We start from the raw sequence: 6,202 nt of genomic DNA, 5'->3' as shown, positions 1-6,202 counted from the left end.
AAATTGCACAGATATTTTCATCTGCGCCCAACTATTAGAAATTTCCTCCACATCCATAAAAATTAATTCGAACGTTATTCGAACAGTTTCGTCCAAGTCACCATACAGCGGGTAAGTTTCACATTCTCCCTGTCTCCGGCAGTTTTTACTTTGTCTCATAATCTCTTTCGTTTCTTTTCGATACGTACTGTCATAAATCTGCGTCCGACTTTGGTGCTTTTCCTCCGCGTATCGATCACTATCTATGATGCCACTGAAAATTTACGATGGTCGAGAAAAAAGTTCCTTTCAACGAAATTTACGATTTATGGATTTTACGAATTATTATCCATCGATTTTTTTAATGGTTGAAAGCAAACGTGCTATAGAATGCACGGTATCGATCGATGCTTCCCGAAAGCTCGACTCGTTTCCTCCTTCTTCCCATAATACCATAAATTCTATAATACCTGCGATACTATAAATTCTGGCAAATCTATGATATACCACAAATTCTCAAATAAATCCATCCAGCGGTAGCCAGTGTGCACGAAACAATGTTGCGAACAATGAAATTTTGATATTCAGCGTGTTTCTGTTATTCGTCCAAATATCGTAAGATGGAATTCGCCAGCTTTGCCAAATAAAATCTGTTTTCACGTTTGCAAACTCTTTTCTCTCTCTCTTCGGGTGTACCGTAGCTTAAAAGTTTAGTCTAATTTCGTAGAATCGTTTAATACGAAATTCTAGGAAATATTAGAAAGTGTTAAGTAACGTATCTGATTGGGTTACGTGGCGATTTTCATCGCTTTCTATTCGTTCTCGTCGAAAATCGCAGTCACTCCCCATGCATTATTTATTTTTCGGCTAGATGCCAGATAGAATCCAGAGAAACTGACTCGCTCCAATAAACTCGAACCGTACGGAATGTTGGTAAAAAAAAAAAAGGAAGAATAAAAAAGCCCCCTAAAAAAAAAAGGAGAGAAAAAGAACGAAACTTCTGGAAACGTTTGCAAACACGAATCTGCTTTGTTACAGATATTTCTTTCTCCTGTTTCTGGCACCGTTGTACGCGTCATTGGTGAAACAAAAGCGAGAAATTATAGCGTTCTGTTCCTACGAGAATTCTCATTTTCGTTCGTTTCGCGAATCTGAAAATATCTTGACGCGTTTTTCGTAGAAATATTGCGGAATGACGTTGAACGGATCCATACAGAAGAAAATTACAATTTATTAGATTATTACGAAATACGTTGGAGAAATAAGTAACGTAACGCAGATCGAAAGAATACGAAGCGTTCAAGCGACTATTTCGTATGTTACGATCTAATATAATCAGCCAGGCACCTCTTACAGGAAATAGAATTACGTATTGTCCTATAACAAGACGCTTTCTCTTCGCGTTGCAACGCGTGTGCAATATTTTGCTGCATTCCGGTCTCCTTTTGCCGTGAAAAACGAAATTGTGAAAATCGACCGCGAACCACCGCCGCTTTATCTTGCAATCTGATTAATGTCAGAGGCTTGGGCAAGCGAAACGCGCGTTGGAACCATCCTATCTGCATTTTGTCCAATTTGCATATTGTCGCGCCTACAACGTGCTGCGGCTTTGTGTTAATTTATTTCATAAATGTCACACGGATAGCGGAAGGAAAACGTTGGAACGAAAACGTTGAGAAACGTGAAAATTATAACGTATAAAAGGTCGAACAATTCCGATTCTCGAAATAATTTTCCTAAGAAAGCTTCAACGGGAGAAGGTAACTTTCGGGTCACAGACTTTCGGTTCTAAAAAGACGTGCACGGGTTTGGAAGTATAATATAAAGGGCGCGGCAAGCGTTCCTTTCGCAGTGTCTAATCCTTTAAACGCAAGAAGCTGACTTTTACCACAAAGAAAGCCTATTTGTTCCGTGCCAAGTAAGTACGCTGTGCCGGAAGGTTATCATAAATTGTAGACAATTTTCTTCTAGTCTGCAATCGGTTCTCTTATTACGGCCTCGGGTAACAGAAATAAACGAAGGGGAAGGAAAAAGACATGGCTGGAAAGTGAGAGCGTTGGGAGATTGGACGGAAAGAAGAAAAACAGAGGAAATCAGAGCAGATTGGGAGAAAACGGGGCGAAAGAAGAAATCGAGAACGGGGCGTTAAAGGAAAATTGTCTGTAAATTGCGCTACCATCCAGTACACGCATTTCCATAATATCGTACGCGTGTTCGTTGTAGAAAATTACTTAGATTCAGGCTGATTCATCTACCAATATTACGAAACGGTATAATTTATCTCCATCTTATTTTTACGAAAGAAGTTAAACATCAACCAAGTGAATCGACGGCGTTGTTTCAAAATTTATTCAACGTTACGTTCTTCGTTTCATTTATGAATTCACGCGAAATAAATAAATAGGTAATTTTCTCGGTGCTACTGTTTCGACAGATCACGCGAATGAAAGTTACGTGCATACGACGTATCTGCTTGCGCTGTTCGCTGGTAACAGCGTGTTCCCTTTACACGGAATTAAGATAATATAATAGAATACAGCACGTAATAGAGGTAACGATACAACAAGCCGAAGCCGTAGCTAATAATCTGTGTTTAACGACTTCATTAGCGAATACAATGGATTGTAATTAATAACGCTAATGAAATGTTCGCAGTAATTCATTGCAATCACCGTTTGATTTCGTCTTATTATCGTGCCGCTCCAAATTAACGGCGAACACACAGATTCGTTCTCTATGGCGTAAATTGCAGTTGGAGCACACGATTCATTAAAACGCGTCATGCTGCCGTGCGGAACTTTTCCTTTCATCGGAGCAGGTATGTCGCCGCAGTTATTCACACGTAATAATCACACCGTTTGTGATTTAACACGCGCAAATACTCCAGAAATTACAGAACTAACAAAATGATCGTGTAACAGATTTTTTAACTCGCAAAGTTGTCACGATCACGTATAATCGTGCTTTCGTTCCAATGATAATCGAAATTAAGATCGACAGAGATATTTGCGGTTCGTGTTAAACCATCTCGTATTTCCACGATCGAGGGATTAAGCTAGAGATGCAAATCGACGAAGGTTGTTGACCCTTTCCGTAAGTTACGCTATTGTGTAGCGTAGACTATCCGATTAAATATTTTATTCGTAGCAAAACCGTCTGGAAAGTGCATGTGTACTGACCGATCGATGTTACCGCAGAATGTCGACGTCGCTCTCTCGAGCACGTTGTTCGCAAACATTGTAATTTCGGCGTGTCATTCGCAGAACACCGATCGATTATCGCGTTTGTTAAATTTCAGTTTTCCTATTTACTGACGGCCGTATCTCGATCATAAAACAATTAATTAATATGTACGTGATCGACGTCTCTGCGATATTTTCTTTTATCGCGAACCCACGTGGAACTTTAAAAGCATTCCGGCCGTACGACCAGCCGTAGACGATTTTATTTCGGTCAGAATGAAAAACCAGATGATACGCCCACCGTCATAAATTATGGACTTCGTGCGAGGGAAAACCACGTGTACGTTCGATCGTGACAATTTCCAGCGTTTGTGATTTATGATCGAACTTGATAACCAAACGCGAAACGCTATCCCAACTATTATAGACAGCTCGTTGTCAGTTACGATGTCATTTTTCAATTTTTTAATTTTACGAGGGGAATTTTTTAATTTTACCAGAAAAGGATACTTATATATTAAACTGATTTAAAATTATACTGAAATTCTCAGGTATTTTTCTCAACTATTTCTCGCGTATAATACAAATATCCCCTTTTATCTACAAAATAGCGCTTGAACTTTTCAACTTTATCCATTCGTTACGAAGCTATCTTATCATTTGAAGTTCAAGACTATCAGTTTTTCGCTCTGTTCGCTTCATACTTTGGCCGCTTTTTTTACAAACTTTTTCGTTTTCAACTTTCTCCTTATACGACCGGTAAAAAGATCGCGCTTTTATAATTTCCTCGAACAATTTTTTCGAATATTTTCAATGTCCGATCCACCACAAAAATCGAACATTTTCTATCATTCTCCCTTTCCAATTAAAAGTCGTATTTTGCCTGAACGACTCCTGTTCGGCGAATGCGGTATCTCGCCTAATCGATTCAATAATTTTTGAAAAATCGTTTAAGGGTAGCCCATGTAATCCCACGTTACCTTTTCCGCTCTAGTCCATTTTTGCCAACGGCATTCGACGTTGGTCTCGAGTCTTACATCCATTAACCTTATCGGCGTCGAACTCGCCGTTCGGCTTTAACCTTGTAATTCCATAATCCTATCGACTGTAACTCGATTGGAAGCGGCGGTGCCCTCGGTCCGGAATTAATCGGGACCATCGACGACGATGTTGCTCGGATCTTAAGGGTCAGTTCAGCACCGAAACAGGAAAGTAATTTACGTGCTCGCGACTCCGCGTTGCTCGACGCGCAAAACAACGTCCCCTCGCGTTTCTCGCCACCGATTGTGTCAAGGATATCCTGTTGCTTTTCAACCTTCTCTCTAATCTCGCTGCTTAGCGTCGTATGCTCGAAGCTGACACCTTGATCTCGTTCGTTCCGATCTTTGACAGCGTTAAGCGGCACGCGAATCTTTCTTCAACGCGATTACCTGTCTAGTTAATTTGCGAAAAGAGACCAATGCGTCGATTGCTACGAAGAATTATTGGCGATCGATGTGAAATTTATTTTACGAGGCGCAATGAAAACAACTGAAACGTAGAGTATATGCGCTTTGTGCTTTACGTTTCTCGGAATCGAAATAAATTTCACGTCTTTCACGAAACTCGTAATAAAAAAGTTATGGAACAGCAGCGATCTTGATCTTTGGTCAATTTTAACGTTTATATTCGTATTTACACGAATAATCAATGACTCGTTCAATTTATAGAACGAGATATACGATAGTCATAAAAGAAGCGAATACGAACAATATTTATACTTCGCGTGGATCAATAAATTTTCATCCATGCTCGTGCATACCAATGCCAGTGAATCATGCAAAATTCAACGTGCGAGCGTTAATTTCACATTATCAGAAAAACGCTTATCTATCGCGTGTGTTGATAACTTACGAGGGGCGTGCAGCTGATTACATTTACTGGGAATTCTTACTCCGACAAATTGAACCGGTTGGTCCAACTCGTTTCGGAATAAATTATGATATTCCATAAGGTATTTAAAAAGGTACTCAACAAACATATTAAATTCCCTACGAGATATTAATATTCCATTTGCAATTTTATTAAGAGTAAAAATATACGGATCATTGTGTGAAATCACTCGAGATTGGTCAACTGTCGACGAAGTTCGATAAATTCTAGTTTCGTGGGGAAACCGTGGAACTACGTACATGTTCGTATTTTAACCTGATTAAAAGTTGTGGCATCAAACCGGTATTATAATCTTCCTATTTATTAGGTTAGGAGTAACGTTGTTAGAGATAATCCTCTATTTGTAAATACAGGTAATTGATTATCTTCTTCTTATCTCATTCATAGTAATAACGCCGATCCATTACGATTTTATCGTAGTTCCGCTAAATACAAGGAAAAACATCGCCTCGTGATAAATATTTCCGTAAACGGCGGAGAATTATCAGAAGAATTTGATGTATTTTTCAAAGTGTAAATAGGGTTTGCTTAAATGTTTTAACAATTGTTAACGCGTCAAGCAGTAACGAATATCCTTCTTTTGTTGGTTAACACGTCGATAAAAAGAGAGCGTATCTACAGCAAACGATAAAGCCAGAAATTCATCCTTCTAACTAATGGAATTTCTTCTCGGTCACTTCATCTTCTCGGATGATTCATTTACCTTTCAGACAACTTAGGAGAGAATTATTAAGCGCAAGTTATCAGCGAATGCAAACGCTATTTTTAACACTATGAGAAGAAGTTTAGCGATCCGTTCGATTTTTCAAGATTCCTTAAATAGACGCAACCCTCTCTCGACCCTTAATTGCTAAAGTTCTGGAATAGAACTCTAGTTCTAGAATAATAAAATATTAGATTGCCCTTGGAAACTCTAAAAGCAGAACTACGTGGAAATTATTTTAATCGAGTAGATGCTGGTTTAAAGTGTCTACATGATTAAAGTTTTGCTCAAAGGGAAAGGGAAGGCAGGTGGTACTTCGGTACTTTATATCAATATTAACGCGACAAGAACTTCTCGTATAATCTCCCTTTCAATACGCTGTACCGGTCTTCGAAGATTACGATTA

This window comes from Bombus bifarius, unplaced genomic scaffold (genome assembly GCF_011952205.1).
Source record: "Bombus bifarius isolate JDL3187 unplaced genomic scaffold, Bbif_JDL3187 scf7180000010271, whole genome shotgun sequence".
NCBI lineage: Eukaryota > Metazoa > Arthropoda > Insecta > Hymenoptera > Apidae > Bombus > Bombus bifarius.
This window is presented reverse-complemented; position numbering follows the sequence as displayed.